General features: G+C 35.6%; 1 protein-coding gene across 3 annotated transcripts in view; it reads left to right on the top strand.

The window, feature by feature from the left end:
- LOC135081197 (U8-agatoxin-Ao1a-like) overlaps positions 1-21,181 on the top strand; it is a 65,921-nt gene that overhangs the window by 39,230 nt on the left and 5,510 nt on the right. The gene's annotated exons all lie outside the window — the stretch shown is intronic.

Genomic DNA, 21,181 nt, shown 5'->3' with positions numbered 1-21,181 from the left:
CCCACGAGAGCGGGAGTTAGCGGGAAAAAACATTTGTATGAAAAAATCTAAACCGCGAAATGAAGAAATGAAGGGGGTTAAACGGGATCCACGCGTACGAAGTCGCGGGCGGCCGCTAGTTTTAAAATATGTATCAAAAATATAACCTTGTTTCTAGTACAGTCGGTACTCCTTCTCATAACTCGTTTTATACTCAAGAAAAACGGCAATTAGCTTGCGTTTTTTTAGACCTGCAGTCAGTACTAGCTTCAGTAAGCCTGAAAGTCTAAAATACCTACATAATATACTTAACCTTCGGAAGGCAACAGGGGTGACTGGTCACCCCACCAGTTCAAAAAAGTCTTGATACGCTTAGTTGCTGATGTTGTGTCTTTCTGTCGTTTGGTCTATTTTCTGATTGGAGGGAAAGCTATCAGTCGCATTCGTCAACATATAGCGTTAGGTTCCTGTTTTTGATATTTTGACACTGCTGGGGTGACTCATCACCCCTGTTGCCTTTTACGTATACTTTATTTTTTCATGTTGCTAAAGTAAATGATTGGTTTTGGAGTAAAAATGGCTTTGTTTTCGGATGGTCAAATCGAAAAATACATTTATAGACTTGTTGATGTCAATTCCTATGATAAACGCTGATCAGATGATAATAAGATTTCCAAAATTGAAGATAATATCTCAGTTCAGTCGGAGGAGGAAGACTTTATTTCCAATATCGAAAAATTGTTACGACGATGACGTTCTACTAGCACAATTCGAACATAACGTGCTATTATGTAAGAACGGACATGTTTGGTCTTCTTGGTTCCATCACCTTGGAGTCAAACATCACGACGAAATATAGTAACTGTTGCGAGAGATACGAGAATTATAGAGCAATTACACATGACATTCTAAATATGAACTAGGGACCTCCTGAGGGTGCACCTTTAGCAAAGTTACAGAAGCAGGCAAGGTGAGTGCTGTGTCAAAGAAAACTGGACAAAAAAGTTCTTCTTCTTCTTCTTTTATTTTGGCGACGGCTTGGTTTTGAGAACCATGATTTCGCCAATGTCACGTAAACAGCTTTGACACAGTTACAGGGTTTTAAGAGAAAAAAAAAATTTACAATATTTAATTTTTTAAACAATAAGCGAAATTATTTGTGTGAGTACCTAAAACAAAACAAAAAAGACATCACAGATTGAGACAACACAAATATATACATAATACAGGGATTAAAATAGTTGGAAGAAGGAGGGTAGGATGGGAGATTGGGAGGGGAAAAATAATTTTGATTATACCTACAAGCGAATTTTTCGGGATTAAGACATCTCGTATAAAATGTCAACTACCCTCATTCTATCAACATCGTAAAGATATTTGCTTTAACTGTGCTTAATGTTAAAAAAATATTTATTAAAAATATATAAACTGTTAAATGAAAGCATTTTTAGATTTATAATGAAACAAAGTAATAGATCTTATCATTAATTAGTTTGATTTTTCATCACAAACCTATTTATTTCAAATTGAATTTGTGGGGTGACTGGTCACCCCTGTTGCCTTTTACTTATACAAAAAAAGTGTTGCCTGCCGAAGGTTAAACACATGATTGATTAAAATTTTGAGTATGTTTATAAGTATGGAATTGCGTTTAAGTGCGATTTTTCTCAATCATACATAACTAACTAAACACAAAGCTTCCCAATTTCAACTATCTCCACTTTAAGGAAAGAAAGAGCACAAGGAAAATATCTCATAGTCGTTAGCGAGAAATCCTCCAGTTTGCGGGAAGAATCCGCGATGCGGGATGGTGGAAACGTGACTGCCATAAGTTTAGCCATTTGATCGACTTACGGATTATCTTCTATTCTTGGTTCTCATTCAACAAAAACTTATCTAATCATTGCGAACCTTGGAATACGGTGTTTCTTTTCTATGTATAGTCTTATATCTATAAAAGCGAAATATTACTGATTGATTGACTGACTGGAGGAGTCTCAAATTTTGCATGGGGGTTCCTTTTAGAAAGTAGGTGTTCACTAAGACGGAATTTTGCTAAATTCAACCCCTAAGGAGGTAAAACGGGGTTCACGTGTACGAAGTCGTGGGCGGCCGCTAGTACGAGTATATTCACAAAGAAAGTATTTAAGTATGTTTATATTCGTTGTCTGGTACCCATAATATGGGTCTGTTCAAGGCGAGAGTAAATAGGCACTTACAGGGCAGATATGTACCATCCTAGACAGCATCTCACTTAACATCAGGTGCGATTGCGGTCAAACACCTGCCTTGTTCTGCATAAAAATAGTACAAGATCTACTTAGTTTGGGACTGGATGGCGCAGTTTATAATGTCCAAGAATGTTTATTTATTTTATCTTATTTAAATTCGGCTTTCTGGCTTACCGAGGAAAAGCTTTAAAAATTTGGTACGATGTAACTACACACCGTTTCAGGCTTTAGCCAATATTTACATAAAGTGACTCGTGATTAGGTGTTTGCTAAAACAAAGCTTTACATGACTAATACTGCTGAGGTTTAAGATATTTACAAATCAATTGCCGAGTCTGGCACAAAAAAAGTTTTAGAAGAAGGTGTAAAAAGGACACAAAATATTGATTACTTTAGTGTCATTTACTTTTATTAAAACAAGAACTATGAATACCTAAAGGTGACTATAGATGAGATCATAATTTACTTGTAACAGAACTACGAGCCGCTCTATGAAATTGTAATACGAGTATAGTGTATTAACTGTCACGAACAAAATGTCATACATTTAACCTCTATTGTACCATTTGTAAGAACGTTACCTTACATAGAAATGTTAGAGCATTCTTGATAGATAGTATTAGACTCCTTCGTGATCATGCTAAACGACTGATATTAGTTTCTTCGAATAGCGGCCATATTTTTTCTACTTTACTCGTACTTCAGCTTCATCTTAATTGGACAATTAATCGTGATTTGTGATACAATTAACATGCACTAGCACTAATTGACTGAGCTAATGAATAACTAAATTAAGTAATTGTACGTATTGTAAGACAATATACTGTACGTACTTTATTTGTGGTAACTCCCCGAACTCTATGAACTATGAGGTCATGCGATAAGGTTTTATATTCATATCTCGTAAAGAAATTGAAAGAGGAGCAGTAAATGTGCGACTTTAGTAAAAGAATGTATAATAATGATCTGTGTTATTCGTCTGTTTGCGTTATTTAAAAACATAGATGTAATAAAAAAAATAGGTGTGTTTTTTGATATGTCCTCCAAAGCAATTTCTACTCCACTTTTTTGTTTAAAAAAATTACACACTTTTAACCTAAAGAGTGGTAAAATATCTATGTAATGACGAAAGAGTGAATTCCTCTCAATACAGGTGACATAAACATAAGAGAAGAATTCTCCAACAACTTATTACAAACCTACTACGTGTCAATAAAACATTTTTCTATTTTCTAAAGAGTAAAATGCCTGATAAGTAATAGCAACTTGATGATTAATATGAGACTAAATAGCCCGAACTATCACACTCAATATAAAAGACTAATCCCGAAGTAACATCTCCACTTGATTTCATGATTATTTCCTGAAACAGATATTGACGAACAGCTAATAACGGATCCCATTCCACAGAATGTACCAATCAATCGAACTGGTGATGGACACAGCGTAAGGAATACAGTCAGTACATTTCAAGGTACAGTCGACAGCAGACTATTTTTTTTTTGTTGCAAAATCGCTCTCGACTAACTCGACTACACGACTCCACAGTTTTTAGTTTGACGGGCCGATTTCTGTACCATTAATTAATCTACATTTATTGTTATTTTGATCAGAATCTAAGGCTATAAATTGAATTAAAATGTCCAAAAGACTCCGAAAATTACAGTTGACATTAATATTGTGTTTCTCCACAAAATCTTAGTATCTTCTTTATATGTGTGTTTATTACTGATAAATTACACTTTTTTTAGTTACGTTATTATAAGTATTCCACATTTTAATAAGTAATTATTAATTTTTGTTTTATCTTCTGGCCTGTTTTATTACACTGACAATACGTACGACGTATTGAGAAAATAGGTATTCATTTGTTTGCCTTGTAAATAATGGGTTGGTTGGTAATGGAATGGACTGAGAAAGTTAGTTGATTAGTTCATAATGGGCTGGCTGTTCTCCCTGCGATGGATCCCGGACCACAATCAGCCTGCAAATGGGTGGATCTTACTCTTCGAACCGTTAAATTGTTTGTTTTCCTTTAAGACGGCCCAATTCAGCCTTTATAGCGCCGCACTAAAACGTAATGGGTACTAAATACACCCATTGGAAGTATTATTCACCTTGAATTAACTTTTGCGATTTAAAGTACCGATAAAACGGCGATAATAATCATATTATTTTTCTGTAGACGCAATTGTTTTGAAAACAATATTAGCACTTTTATAATGAAGTTAATAAAGAAGAAATATAATAGCAAGGCATGAGAGAGAATAGATATTTATTGAGTAGGTACCATCATAGTTAGACTGCCTCTCACTTATCAATAGGACGGTGCGTTTGCAGTCTGGTACTTGTTTACCTGCCTTCTTCAGCAAAAAAAATTAAAGACCAACTCCCTTACTAATAAAACTTACACGCTCGGTGATCAGTGTTTTAAAGTGACGGTTAGTATGGAAATGTCATTTTAAAACAGTGATCAACGACTGTGTAACTTTTTATTAGTAAGGGGGAAAGATTTTAGTTCGACATAAATGTGTGTATTTATATTTTTTGCGTCAATTTGTCGTTGACACACTTTACTGGTCAATGTAACATTCGGCTCTTTAATAGAATATCTTAGAAAAGATATAAATATAAATTCCATAAAATTCCGTATCGGGTATTCACAATATCAGTATGCTTCAATAACCTCATAAAACTCGTGGCATCGATATCCAGGACATTGTCACCACAATAGAACGCTTTGGCTTTTGTCAAAGAAGAAAGTACTCGTATATGGAACGGAAAAAACTTTCCGAAAATTGAGGAAAATCATAACAAAGGCACGAATATAAAAGGCAAAACTTCTGGCTGTTATATGACTATTCAGTTCGCCTGGATTCCAGACATTCCCAATTATCCAGACTGAAATCTACCTGAATGTGAAACGTAAATATGATTATTGCCATTTCGGAGAAGGCAGAGTACAATCTCATTGTATTTTTTCGTATTGTCAGCCTTTATTTTTTACTTCAGAATCAAATTGTCAATCGTCCAGGTCTGAACCATGGTATGAGTAAAAGGGATGTAAAGCCAATCCAGTTACAAAAAGAATTATCAGAAAAAAGGATTGTACTCTTAATCTGTTCAGGATTTGTAATATGAATAACCTAGAAGAATATTATTTTAAAAAGTATTAGAGAACAAAAAAGTGGTCAAACGGTGGGATAACGGGTTTTCTAAACAGGTACCTACTTGAGATAGATACCGCTAATATTAAGGACAGAGTGAATTAAACCTACTTAAAATCGCTGAATCTTTGTAATAAGTTATTTAATTTAAAATTAATTGTGTCTTTTAACTTTCGATTAATAAGGCCTCGGTCAAAAACATACATAGACAAGTCCAATTTCAATTCCATCGTATCGATAAAAGTTGTTTACATTCCGAAAACATCAGAAGAACCGTCTGCACCTTGCCTAAAATAACACTCGGGAGACGTTCTTCAAGGAACGATCAAATTTTCCTCATTCGCCTGTAATTGGGGATTCGAGATATCGACGACGAATAAAATTGAATAAAAAAACGAGTGAAGTACCGAACGTCATTCCTGTATTAGCAATTTCTGATTTGTAACGCGCAAAGTAACACTTTGATGTCGATTCAATCAACGAATAACAAGATTGTTTTGCCGGCGTATTTTTCGATGTTTTCTTGAAAGCACAGCTAATATATCAAAATGATGGATCTGACAGCTTAATCGGTGGCGCGTGATAGTCGCACCATATTGAAGTTTTCTTGTAACTGTTTGGGTTAGTAATGTTAATATAGAAATTCCTGGAATCGGCGAAACTAACTACCTAACTTATATCTCAAACTAACAAAATAAATAAGTTTACTCTGCGCCACGCTAATTTATTACCACATACGAGTTACAAAACATACCCAAATCTTAACTCGTGGAACCCTAAGCGGTCGCATGAGACCGCGGTAACAATTGATTTCTATTAAATCTCGATTCGCTGGTACTTGAATAGTTAAAAATATGCGTATTTTTTTATAAGTGTGCTTTTGAAGAGCACTATTGTGTGTCCCGATTTACTTTTGTCACTTTGTTAAGTGTAGAAAAATATCTCCGAAATACATGTTGCTAAATAAAACAAACTGGAATCTTTGATCCTCTTTTCTCTCTAGAAATTTTCCTTCGGCGTTCCTTAAACTTTCATTTATGTAAACACATTACATTCCGGCCAGACGAATCGTAAAACACAGGGTGAGATAATTTATATACTCTCTCTGCTAGGTATTTCTCTGTATGTATGTTATATACATACATGTATAGTCCGTTTATGGCCGTACAGGCGCTTTATCAAGAGTCATTACATTATACCGCCGCCGCCGGGCCTAGCGGTTTATATGTTTTTATAGTAAACTAGCTTTCTGCCCGCGGCTTCGCCCGCGTGGAATTTTGTCTGTCACAGAAAAACTTTATCGCGCGCGTCCCTGTTTCAAAAACCGGGATAAAAACTATCCTATGTCCATTCCCGGGACTCAAACTATGTCCCTGCCAAATTTCATCGAAATCGGTTGCGAGGTTTAAGCGGGAAAGCGTAACAGACAGACAGACAGACAGAGTTACTTTCGCATTTATAATATTAGTTGGGATTAGTTGGGATTGGGATAGCAGCCGCCCGCGACTTCGTACGCGTGGATCCCGATTTACCCCGTTAGGAGTTGAATTTCTCGAGTGGCGACCACGTTCTGGAAGACGTAGCGTGGGCAGGTCTCCTACTAGGTGGACAGACGATCTGGTAAAGGTCGCGGGAAGAACCTGGATGCGGGCAGCGCAGGACCGTTCATTATTAAAACCTTGGGGGAGGCTTTTGTCCAGCAGCGGACGTCATTTGGCTGAAACGACGACGATGATGTGTATTTTGTTTATCTATCTCACTCTCATAGTTCAAAGTAGATCTTTGAAACTTCGAATTTTGCTCCCAGTGCAAATTGAACCAGCAACTACTTATGTAATATTCTGCCTCTGTGATTCTGTAATTTTCATCATGACTCAACCATCTTAGGTCTTCTATCTTCTTTATTTATTAATAGGTACAGTTACAGTACATAGAATACTACTTATTCAGTAAAATACAGCTACAAATCACTTACAAATCTATGGACCAATTACAACTGCACACAACTATGCCTAATAACTTAAGTGCTTAGATACAACAACAAAAACTAATGTTAGCTATTATAATATTCTTGTAATAATAATTATATCAGTATTATCTCCTTGAGGTGTCTAGTTTGTTACAAGGTCCTAACAAAATTATATCAAACATTATTAAACCCTCAGTCTGTTAACTTAGTTACTCTATTTCTGATACGAGCACGACAAAACTATTCGTGTACTTTAGGCACGAAAAATAGTTATAATTCTTACTTTATTAGATCATGGAAGAGAGGACTAATTCTAACGATATTACCATTATGTAAGAAGAGACTTATCTTGGTGATTTATGAAGTGAAAATATAATGTTCTCCTCGCTCCAAATACAGGGTGTTAGGTAAATAGGTATATGAGCCGACACTAGCCCATGTTAACATGGGCATATAAATGGTATGGTGAAGTCAGAAAATTGATATCTTCATTTTAATTATTTTAATTATCATACAAATCGGATTTTATAAAATTTATTTTGTATGAAAATTAAAAAAATTAAAACGATGATATCAAATTTCTGACTTCACCATACCATTTATATGCCCATGTTAACATGGGCTAGTGTCGGCTCATATACCCATTTACCTAACACCCTGTATAATTGGATTCGGGGAACCATTTTTATGTAATTCCAGTGTTGAAAATATCAATATAAATCGAGTAGGTATTCTGAGAAAATCTGTGAAAATTTGGTTTGCGGTAAGCCCCATGTTTTGGATATATTTGTAAAGGCATCTAACTTTTCCAATTTATGTTGATCTTATCATTATTATTTTTCAAAGATACATTACATTTAGGTATCAAAAATAGATTACAGTTTACAACGAACCGAAAATGAAAAGGATTTACTAGCACATTTTGTATTTAATTTGCCTTTTGCTCAAAATATTCTTTTTCAGTTATAATACCTTAAAATAATAAAGTCTGAGCGTGGTTTAAAACTATGATTGTGTAGTTTGCGTATACGAAATTTTGATTCAGAATAGTTTGAACATAATTCCAAAGGAATTTCGTTATTGCTACTCGCTCACGCATCATACGCGGCGAATAACTGAAATACTAAGCGGAGGAATGTTTACACTTAGTAATTGTCAATACAATTTACGCCAGTATTTGTATAACTCACAAATAATAACCGAATTTAAATTAAATACTTGTTTTTAGGCCGAAAATTGAAACACAAGGTAAATGACATTGGGAACTTTTTGCCCCACTTTTCGAAAAGTAGCGGACACAAACGAAACCTATCACAGATGATACATACTAATATCCAATGAATTTCCGTGCATTTTTTTTTCTCTCTTATATGGGAATATTGAGAAAATGAAGTTTTAATATTTTATTTTATTTTACATTTAGGTAACATTTTTGACGACCACCGTGGCGGAGAGGCGCACACACCGGTTTTCAAGGTGTGCCGAGCCAATCCTGAGGTCCCGGGTTCGATTCCCGGCCGGGACAATATAGAAAACGATCTTTTCACATTGTCTCTGGTTTGGGTGTGTTGTGGTACTTGTGGTTCGTCGTTCCCGATTTCCATAACACAAATGCCTTAGCTACTTATTTTGGGTTGGAGTAATATATGAGATGTTGTCTAATATTAATTTAAGTATTTATAATATTTTATTTATTTATATTATTTTATTTATATTTTTTATTTATTTATATTATTTTATTTACTTTTATTGGTTACTCTGCAATGCCAAACAACATAACATGTAAAAATATCAAATCATTTTAGACAAATATATTTTCAACTTAGACTCGTCATATCTCAGAATTCCCATATCTCACAACATAGCGCTTTAAGTGAATATACCTACAAGTATAAAGCTTTGAAATAAAATACGTTTCATCTTTGTCCGCCGTGGGGCATTTTCTCATATTAAAGTTCCCAATGTCCTTTGTTAGTTTTATTAGGTACCTTGAATGCTCTAAAAGTGTTGAGGCTACAGAATTTTATTCATACTACGTCGTAGTCACTTCTAAGATGTTTTTCTACGACACGCTAATATTGTGCTACACCGTAGTCGCTACGAAGATGCGTTGCTACGACACGCGTGATTGCGATGTCTTCGTACTACGAATTCACTTACGTAGCTACGAGCTAATTTTCGTAGTATGACCAAATTATTTCAGCACATATTAATTTGAAATGAATTTAGAATTGTATATTTTGCCAAAAACTTCGCAACACGTCTTTGTTACGATAAGAATAAGGTGGTGTTGTCTACTTTTTACCCACTTTGGGTGTCACGATCTATTTGACGCTGACTGTAGATTATGTTAACTTTTTTGTTTCGATTAAATTGTTGAACTGTAAATAGAGGAACACTCCATATATTGCTATAAGTGCCCGTCAATCTAACTTTCTTTCCACGTTCAATTACCGTCGAAAAGAAAAAGTTTCTGCTCTATTTCTACGCTACAATTTAAAGGTAGTAGGTATCTGCGACTTCGTACGCGTAGAAATCTTTTTCCAGTAAAGAACTTTTTGATCCTATAGGATTGCAGTAATTAGAGAGGTTGCGCTAGTTATCAGGATTTAACAATCGACTTAAAACTGCATCTCATGTTTCAAATGTTTTAGCTGACAATGTAAGTCTATATTAGAACGTAGGTGCTTAGACGGGATTTTCCAAAATTCAAACCATATAAAGGGGTAAAACGGGGTCCATGCGTACGAAGTCGCGGGCGGCCGCTAGTAGTACAATAAAAATAAAAATCGTTTTAGTTTGGATTCGATGACGGAAAAAACTGATGAAAATTGAAAAGAAAAAAAATCTTGCCACTATTTTGGGATGTGCGATAAACGTAATATTTTTTTAACTTTAATCACCTTCAAAACATACATACCAACTTTGTAATAGCATGACCAACTTTAGTCATACATTAGTCCTTTAACAGTTTCTAAATTTGCATGAATAAACGAGATTAGTGTTCTGCAAAGTGGACTTAAGGTGCTAAGCTAATACAGGGCATAGCGAAAGGCTTAAAGTGTCGTCAGGACGTGAATACACTCGTATACAGGGTGAACCATAAATAACAGTCATGTTTAGACTAAACCATCCATTATGCAGTTGGTAGCGGTTGCTTTTTATTTAAAGGTGAAAAGTGAAAAGGATTGATATTGATGCTGCTCCAATGCAACTTTCCCCAAGAGAATTAAGTTCAAATTAAAAAAAAAACACCTGAATTAAATACAAATAGTCATCAGCAATCAGTCATTAAAGTCTACAAACAATTCATTTATGAGAACTTGCACATTGGTTATGTAGTAGAAAAATTGTTGTCGACTTATTTAAGTAGCAGAATCAACCATTTTTGTCACCCTGTATTTGAAAGGCAACCGGTACTACCTGATCTATCAAAACACAGCTTTACCACTATCCTGAATTAATTGCGGCGAAATTTGGAACTTTATTTGGATTTACCAAAATTCAGCCCTAAAAATAAAATGGGGGCCCAAAGTCTAAAGCGAGAGAACCCGCGGGAAAACCTAGTTAAGAGATATAATGCCAGTGAACCTCACATTAAATCTGATATTAACACCATAAAACTATACTGGGTACTATGTCCTGGAGAAAAGTATTAAAATAAATGGCCACTAACACGGATAAGTTATTTATTAATCATAGTGGAGGGACGAAAATAGGAATAAAATGAATAAAGTTGTTTCGTAATAGCTACAAAAGTGTATAATATATTTTTTTAATCTTATTTAATTCTATATCTTATCGTCATGTACTTACGTATACTTAGATCTTGACAGAAATATTCATTTATTTGTTCTTCACAACTACTTATTTTTCATTCATGTTTAACATTTGTACGTCCAACGATGGACTTTTGATTCTCTTACGAGTTTGTTTTAAAAAATTCTTTATTGACATAACTACATGATACTAACAAGTGAATAACAAAGATAATGTACATTGCTTCAACTTTATCTATCTATATATATAAAAGAAAGTCGTGTTAGTTACTCCACTTATAACTCAAGAACGGCTGAACCGATTTAGCTGAAAATTGTCAGGGAGGTAGTTTAGAGCCAGGAGAAGGACATAGGATACTTTTTATCCTGTTCGAAATGAAAAAAAAAGTCTGCTTATTTATTGCCATTAAGGCGGAACAAAGTTCGCCGGGTCAGCTAGTATCTATTATATAAAAGAAAGTCGTGTTAGTTACTCCACTTATAACTCAAGAACGGCTGAACCGATTTAGCTGAAAATTGTCAGGGAGGTAGTTTAGAGCCAGGAGAAGGACATAGGATACTTTTTATCCCGTTCGAAATAAAAAAAAGTCTGCTTATTTATTGCCATTAAGGCGGAACAAAGTTCGCCGGGTCAGCTAGTCATTCGCTAAAAAGTTAGTCTTACCAGTATGCGCGCCGCGATAAGCGGTTATCACACCATTTTATCGATTTTCCCCATACATTTTGACGTCGATAAAAGTTATCACGGCGTGCATCTTAGGCCTACAGGCTTCTAACGCCTCCAAAGTAGTTCTTAGCCAACGTATTTAAAATAGTGCTAAATTAACCCACTTGTTACTAGCGTTCTTTTAAAAGAACGCTAGTTTTTACATAAATATTTTTACTAATGTGGGTAGTTTAAACAATTTTTATATGCAACATTTGAAAGATGAGGTGTGTCGCAGTACTGTCCAAGTCTTATTAGTACACTGACGTAAATAACTATAAAGTTTTGGAGCGATTGTTTTGAGATAAATTTATCATGACTGATTTTAAGGTAAGTGATAGAAAAAGTGAATTCCGTAACAAGTGGGTTAACCCACTTGTTACGTCAATAACCAGATGCAATATTTTTGTAATAAACATTGCTTATTGCTATCTATTTATTGATTCTCTTATGAGTAAAAACTCCCCATTCGCTGTAAGTTTTTCTAAAATCTAAAATAATCTATTTACATCTACTTACTTAAGCCCAATTAACTGTCGGTCATTCACCGGATCATGTCCAGTTTCTCCAGCCCTCGCCGTATTATCTTTGACTGGTCAATTACTTACAATACAGTAGAAGCTATACGGTCTTACGACCTAAGAAGATTGTCCATTGTCCCGTTAATGAGGCTATCGTGTTTGCGCGCAATAGACGTCGCCACTGTATAGTACAGTCTAGGGATGTCATGGATATGTAGTTTCGGTTATGGATACGGTTACGGATATAGGAAAAATATTATACCGGTTTCGGTTACGGATATTTTTTTGTTTGGGATATCCGAAAGTTACGGTTACGGATATCTGTGCTTTAGAATGCAATTTGCAATAGTTGTCCAACACGGTTCATTCATGGCCGCACACTTTACATCGAATAAAAAGTAAAAAAAAAATGGATAGGTACTACATAGATGGCATTATAAAGATACGAATCAGGCTGTTATGACTTTACATACAATGCTATACAAAAAACAATTTAAACTGCCTACATTCGAAACTATCCGAAACTTTTGAATCGGTTACGGGTTACGGATATTTTTTTATTTCGGATATCCGAAAGTTTCGGTTAGTTACGGATATCCATAACATCCCTGGTACAATCAACAGATTATCAGATTATACTCTTTTGTTGTGAAATGGAACTTATAACAACTGTATAAGATCCCCGATGTTTGCCTTGATGTGCTATCTCTCTGTTTATAGTCAGACTAGTTTTGTTGGAATTTAGAACTTATTGCAACTAGATAAGTGCTATAGTGTTAAGCTTGGCCAGCCGTTGTCTGTGCTATCATTCGCTAGTAGCTAGTGTAGGTACGCTAATGCAATAGAAAGGCTATGGAGCGGATATACGATAGCTTATTGAGTTTTTTCAAGCATAATGAACCCAATTACTATAAGAAACATGTTTTCTAATAAAAGAGACCAATTTAAAAGTTCACAAATGCTATCAGACAGTTATTCAGATAATTGCAGTGCTTGAAGTTCTAGATGTCGAAGATTTTTCACTAATTGGAACCTCGTGTACTACGAGTATTAGAGTAGAGAGGATATCAAGAAGCGTTATGACTGTACTAAATTGAGTTACTCAAAACGTTAAGTACCTACCTTTAATAGGTAAATGTTACAATAGATGTGAATGTCAATTTTAACCGACTTTAACAAAAGGAGGAGGTTCTCAACTCGGTTGGTTTTTTTATTGAATTATTAAAGGGAGTGCTAGTGCTAATGTTCACCGGCGAACCGAAAATTCCGTTCATTCGCAAGCATTCGCGGCTCCCTCATACCGCCATCCCTCCACCATCCGCAGTTTTTCTTCATTGCACATATTATACTTACTAACTTTTTAGCAATTGATATACTGTGACAAATAGAGATGTCCGGTGTTTTTATATAATAGTCTTCGTTCAGTATAAAATAAGTAGAAAGCGTACAAAATTTTAACTTAATTATGTACAAGCAATCCATTCGGGTCAAAACAAATCTCAAACACGTGTATCTGTTATTCTATTCTTCCCTTCCCAGGAATCCAGGTTAAACAAACGAAACAAGCCCGATACAAATTCAATTGTGATAAAATCCACACTCATCCACATAAATTATGTTCAACAAATGGCAATGGCGGCCGGGCCTCCTGGGCGTGTTAATAAATCTAAACCTTAATCCTTTACTCATTCGAATATAGTGATGTACATCTAATATCGATATACTTTTCGAAATATATCGATACGACAGGTGTTTTTTTTTAAATTGTGTGTCTTAGGTCTAATCCCACCACTGCAACTCCTGTCAGGACTACTGTCAGTAGGATAGCTGTAGGATAAAGTCTTGATCAAACGTACCGAGTAATCGGGCGAGAAAGTGCTCTCGACCGAGTACTCGGTGCGAATGAACATAGCGCCGAGTAATCGGCCGAGTGCTCGGCCGAGCAAAGCGGCGAGACAGTAGCTCGACTCCCGTTCTACTTATTAGGCCGAGTGTCCACCCTCCCGCTTCCCCACACTGTCTCGCTCGCTCGCTCGCTCGCTCGCTCGGCCGGTCTGAACGTGCACTGTCTCGCCACTCGGCCAAATGATTGACGTCACGTCCACAGATTAGAGAAAAAGAAAAGTCTCAATAGAACTGAACTGACTGTGCTAATTTCAAAACACGTGTGAACAGCTACTCGCTTACATCATTGTCTCGACCGAGTAAACATTTTACTGTCTCGACCGTTTATTCGGTACGTGTGATCAAGGCTTTAATATTGGGTATGGCCCGGATATACAGGTTGTCCCAAAAATTGTATCAAGCCGAAGCCCAGAGGTAGAACTGTAAAAAAAGGGTGTTTCGGGTTAGCCCTAGTGATGCTCTACCTCTGGGCATTCATCATCATTATCATCATCATTTCAGCCACAGGGCGTTCACTGCTGAACGTCGACCTCCCCAATGACTTCCACATCTCACGGTTGGTAGCACCTGCATCCAGCGCCTTCCTGCTACCTTTATTACTTACTCTTTTACAACTCGTTTACTCTGGGTTTTGGCTTGATATTATTTTATGACACATCCTATAGTTTGGCCTGAAATGAAACTACGAGTGAAGGTTGAGTCGTCCCATGGGACAGCTTACTGTCTTGGAACCCGTCTAAGGTCAAATAAGGAGATCTGTGTATCCTTTTACCTACGCTATAGATATAAGGTACTCTCTACCCAAATATACAATTAATATTTCGTTTTTAAAAAACTATTAGGTTATTTTACAAGATTTTTTTAAATTATCGAACATTTAGGTAACTATGGCTTATCTCTTCTTTATGTCTCATGGCTTTACGACATTATGAAAAGTGCGATCAGTATAATCCACTAGCGAAATAATATACAGCGTCCCTTTATAAATTATACAAACCCTAAGGGATTATCGCGAACGTAAAATGATAATGCGTAAATTACGCTGCTTTATTTCGGGATCTTAATTAGTAGGGTATTGAAATGAGACGATTCGTTATTTATGTTGGAGGATTTTAATTAATTGAAAGCGTATACTTGGAATTAGCTATTCACATATTAGGTATTAACGATAAAAAGTATTTCAGTACACATGTACCTACTCTGCCTATGCCTACTTATGTATTTTGAAACGAGATAGGGTTAAGGGTTTTTTTTAAGTAAGTGAAATGTTATTGTTTTAATTGTACATTATTTTGTTATTATACTAGCTTTGCCCGCGGCTTCACCCGCGTGAAATTTAGTTTGTCACAGATCGTCATAAATTATAGTAAACAATAATACTGTAAAGTTTCATCAAAATCCGTAAAGTAATTTTTCCGTGAAAGAGTAACAAACATCCAGACATCCAGACTTTCGCATATTTATAATATTAGTACGATTTTGGTTGCTTTCATTTAAAGTAGTCATACTTTTATACGCATTGCAAAGATATTTAGTTAACCATTTTATAATATATAAGCCTCAAAAGCTCGTATATACTCTATGCCGGTAAATACAGTTCCCTAGGTCATTCTATCTACGACCAACTTAATTCTACGCGTTCAGGACACAGGCTATATCTACGGACCCTAATATTTTCATCATCATTAACCTCTCTTAATATCCCACTACCCACATGGGCATGCTCAAAATAGTGCCACATTCTATTCATCTTATCAAATTATCTTCAATACTAAGCACTAAGACAACCATCCCTTTAGCACCCCCTAAAACTTTCCATTATCACTCAATCTCAACCCACTTTCCTAGAAGTTGCTTTGACGATCGCAATCGCCCTCTCTCGTATGAGGCACGTACTGCCCTCCGTGAGGTCCCACAATGAGTGAGGGACAAAGAGGAACGTACTCTTGAAAGGCTGATAACATTAACGTGATGAGGGAAGCTTGGTGTGAAGGTTTTTAGTGAAAAGGAAAAATCTATATTCAATTTACACCAATATATAGCACTTATGAACGTCAAAATATATTTTAGGCCATAGTAGGTAGGTACATCAAGACAAACATAATAAAATATGGTAGTCTATACTTTTAGTTGGTACTTATTACGAAAGGGGATATTAGGTATGTCATGTCAACCAACATCAGTTTGAATAAGCAAAAAAAGTATCCCAACTATCCCAACTAATATTATAAATGCGAAAGTAACTCTGTCTGTCTGTCTGTCTGTCTGTCTGTCTGTTACGCTTTCCCGCTTAAACCTCGCAACCGATTTTGATGAAATTTGGCATAGAGATAGTTTGAGTCCCGGGAAAGAACATAGGATAGTTTTTATCCCGGTTTTTGAAACAGGGACGCGCGCGATAAAGTTTTTCTGTGACAGACAAAATTCCACGCGGGCGAAGCCGCGGGCGGAAAGCTAGTTGTATTATAATTTCGTGAACACTTTTAGAGAATCTTCATTTCTTTGTCTGAACGAAATACGACACCAATTGGATTCTAGTAATAATAAATATTTAAACAAAACACGATTCGATTTTTATCATTATATTTGTTACAAAAAGAAATGTAACAATCACCTCTATAGAACTGAAAACCTACATAAACGGGTATCGTTTCACAATAAGAAGACAATATCGGGAAACCAAAGAAGGTTTTCGATACGATAAAACAAAATGGCACCTCTTGATCTTTCACGGATTTTTTAGGGAAAAGGTTCGGTCAAAGGTTTCCTTTACTGCATATTAAATTGGTGTATATTTGAAGAAGATTCTAATCAATATTTAGGAAATGCCCAAAATAAGAAGTAATTTCATGTCGATTCGTTGCTTTACATTTTATTGAATTATAAATGACAGCTGACGATCGCGATTATCTCCAAAAATTCAATAAATCGAGCTAAACGTAAATAATTTACTGGTTGGTAGCTAGAGGTACTTTTATTTACATAATTGATAAAAACATAAAATGGAAGTGTCTAAAATTAGATCAGTACTCAATGTTAACAGTAAAAATGTTTTAAAACATGACATTTATTGCTAGTTTATTTTAATGTCTCGAAGTCACCTCCTAAATAAATAATTTTCTTTACTACAAACTGTAATAAAAGTTGACACACTATCTCCAAGATATCTAATAAACACACCCTCTTACTTTCGCCCCAAAAATGATATGATCATCAACGTCTTCACTGACAAGAGGGTCCTCTAGCCTTTTGTGTTGTCCCCTCCGGAGTGTAAGGTCTGAGAGGACATTCTATTAATAGTTTGGCAATTACTGGATGAAGTGACCTCCGAGGTATCACGCCTCGTCCTCGGTCAGAGGCAGAAGTAATCAAAGTCGCACTAACTAGTTCCTTTGAACAATGTGGAGATACGCAAATTGATCAGTTATGTCATTTAAGTTTAGTTTAATTTGAATATTTTTATTTACTTTTTAAATTTTTTTTTGTTACATGAAAAGGAGTGAAATCAAGAGTAAAACCGGCAGGCAGGCTGTCCAACCAAATATTTTTTAATTTTTTATATTTGTGTAGGCGCACGTTAGGTGACACGTGACAGCGGCAGCTCGGCGACTTAGACGCTACGACAGGCTGGACGAGAATTTCATTTATTTTGTCCAAAGCTCGCTGTCGGGTGTCGCCTAGTGCAATGTGTGCCTACACAGGTTTGTAAGTTTATCCAATACTCATCTGAGCGGCTGCTTCGAATGTGATTCTATTGCGAGTATGTGAGTAAACCGTTTGACAGTTTTTACAGTGTTCGCAGTAACAATATTAGCATTCGTTCAAAAAAGTGACAAAGCAACACGATTTTGAAATCAATTAAAGTGTTTTAAGTGTTGGAGTGCCCAATAGTGAAAAAAGTACCATCCTAGACTGCATCCCACTTAACATCAGGTGCGATTGTGTTCAAATATCTGCCTTGTTATGCATATAAAAAAAAGTAAAATGATTATTGGGTAATACGATAATGAGTGTGCTAACTGATTTGTTTGGAGTGTGACTAAAGTGTAAGAGGCAAAGTAGAAACTTTGATTGTCAGTATAGTCGGCGGTTTGTCGTTATAAACGCAACTTGGGGAGTTCGATCGGTCTTCAATATTTGGCACTGAAATTGTCAACGCCTACTTAGTTTAGTGGTTGAAGTTGGGCTTTCTCGGCGATAGAATCTTCATTTTGGGATATTAGGTACATTAAACTGAGTTGTAATGATTAGTATCCCTAAATGATGAATATTTGTTTTTTATATGAGCTAAACTTTCTTTTTCAATTCTCCGATCGAGAGTGATCGTTAATTGATTATTGAGTAACATAAACTACCTACATACATGTCTTTCTATTTTAGTTGAAATGGAACGCGAAAGTTTAAAATCTTAAATTAAATTAATACAAGTAATTATCTAGTTTAGGTTTTCGTGTTTAAGTACGCGGTCGCAACTATGGCATAATCGCGCGGTTGCGGCTCATACTCATAACACGATTAAAATTACGGTGAAATTCAAATTCAATCATTTATTTACTACGAATAGAATACATACATGCAAGTTTTTAAACATACATGAAGTTTTGAAACATAGAATTGATGAATCAAATCTTGGAATCAGCATCTTTCTCCGGTTCCAAAACAGGTTGGTTTTCAGCGCCAACTAAGCAGTTAAAAGGAATGGTTCAACTACCTAGAAACAACACTGGCAACTTGCCCATATCAAAAAAAACAGCCGTCTGGATATAGCGAAGATAAGATAGCTACATATTTAACTTCTTATTACACCAAATACCACACAAAAACTGTCAATTACAAGTAAATTACAAGTAAAACAACAATTGATATTCCACAATTTAGTCTGTCTCATCGCTAGAAATCTCTTTTAGGGCTCTCGCCCACGGCGACTTTTTCGTAAACGCGCGGCAGCATCGCTACTAACGCGCGTTAGTCGCATTTGCAATGTACAGTCACGGAATGAAAAGGTTCGTCAGATTTCAAATTGATTCCTTCAACGAATCGCGATCACATATTACCTTTTGAAACTATGTTACAGAATAATCTCGAGTTAGAGAAAATAATCTTTAACTGTTCGTCAGTAAAGTTCAAAATTATTCAGATCAAAGTTGTTTGACGATTTAACTTGTCAAGAAGATTATTGTGATTGATAAACTAAAACCTTCTTGTTGGTTCAACCTGCCATTATCTATTAAATAAATAAAAAACTACATTTTGTAACATTGCACTGATGGGATAGAAAAATAAACAAGCAAAACCTTATTCGTTAGCAAACGTCATATTTATTTAAATGTTAGCAGCAATGTTTCTTGCACGGTTATGTTGGCAGGTTTGATTCTTACAGTACCTAGTGCAAGCGAAAACCGACACTAAGATGACGAACCTTTTCATTCCGCGACTGTACTACAAAAGTGATGCCAACGCGCTACAGCAGCGCGACAGTATCGCTACAAAAAGTCGCCGTGGGCAAGGGCCCTTAAAAACAGCGAACCCACCAAGCTCGTCGACAGCCGGACTGCGCTTTTGCAACATTTTTCTTTACTGCTCCGCCCCTATTGGCTGTAGGGTGGATGTCTTATAGCATAAATCATTCCTCAATAAAATATGCTATTCAACACCAAATAATATTTTTTCAAATCGGACTTAGTAGTTCCTGAGAGTTCAAGTAAAGAAACAAACAAGTTTTTCAACTTTTACTATTATAGTTTAAAGGATGGTTAGCAACGCGTACAGACTGTTTGAAGGCAAACTGTTTGGGCTGATAATGACCGGTGGGAAGCGGCGGGTGTGCCCAATATTCCTTTGAGCCTTGACAGTATCGATTACATAAAGGCGTGTAACATGATGTTTGGTTTTAATGAAGCCGGGGAATTTGGAACACAAAACCTGTTTTGTTTTTGATGTAGTTTTATCTAGGTAGTTTGACTAACGATGTGTGTGTATCGGGCTTGCAACTATGGTCACGTCGTGGTTTCGATTAGAAACAAACATTAAGCATTTATGTATGAACATTTATCTCTTTCAAATTCAAATTCAAATTTTTAGTCGTGGTGTTTTCTATCAAGGATAAAAACAACAATTATTCTTCACTTTGCTTTAGCTTGGTTTGATAATCCGATATAGCCAGGCTTCTTACGCTCAATTAATTATTTCAAGAGTCTCATGTTCATTGACTCGACCAAGATATTGTTAATTGGATAACGTCTATTTCTGTACATAAACAAGATTATATGGCCCTGTTAAAGTATCCGCTATTAGCTAATTAATTTTCTTAATAGCTTAATCGAATTAATATCTTTAGGTTGGTTAAGATAAGGTTACGACGGGGAATTATTAATTATAGGTTTTTAATTATGATATTTAAGCTCCAGATATTAATAAAGCTTAGCTATTTTTAGCATTAAGTTGCTTACTTTGGGGCTAGCTGGCGCTGTGTGAAATTGTCCAAAGATTTATTTATTTATTTTATTTATTTATTTATTTATTTTTACCTAAAATAAGATATCAATTCCTTCTTACATAAAAATGTATCTTCTTGAACAAACAGTTGTATTTGATATCAAAGAAACCTTTTGTTTGATATCGAAGCTAGAGAAGTGTATTATTTGGGTAGTACAAAAGAAGATAGGCTTGGAACAATAACCTTTTATAAAACTATCATTTGACTGTGATGGCTATTTCGGTCTTCTTTCTGAGAACAAATAGACGTCGTACCTACTTCAAAAGAAAGAAAAACAGTAGTATCTACTGAACAATATCTAATGAAGGTTGAGTTATAGCGGTGTCTAGCTGCCTACTAAATCTACGTGTATCTTAGACTTGTAAAATGATATGGTGTATTTATCATCACAAGTAAATTTGATAAGTTCCTAAAAGGGTACTTAGGTA

The sequence above is a fragment of the Ostrinia nubilalis genome, chromosome 19 (assembly GCF_963855985.1).
Source record: "Ostrinia nubilalis chromosome 19, ilOstNubi1.1, whole genome shotgun sequence".
In the NCBI taxonomy this organism is placed as follows: Eukaryota; Metazoa; Arthropoda; class Insecta; order Lepidoptera; family Crambidae; genus Ostrinia; species Ostrinia nubilalis.
This window is presented reverse-complemented; position numbering and strand designations above follow the sequence as displayed.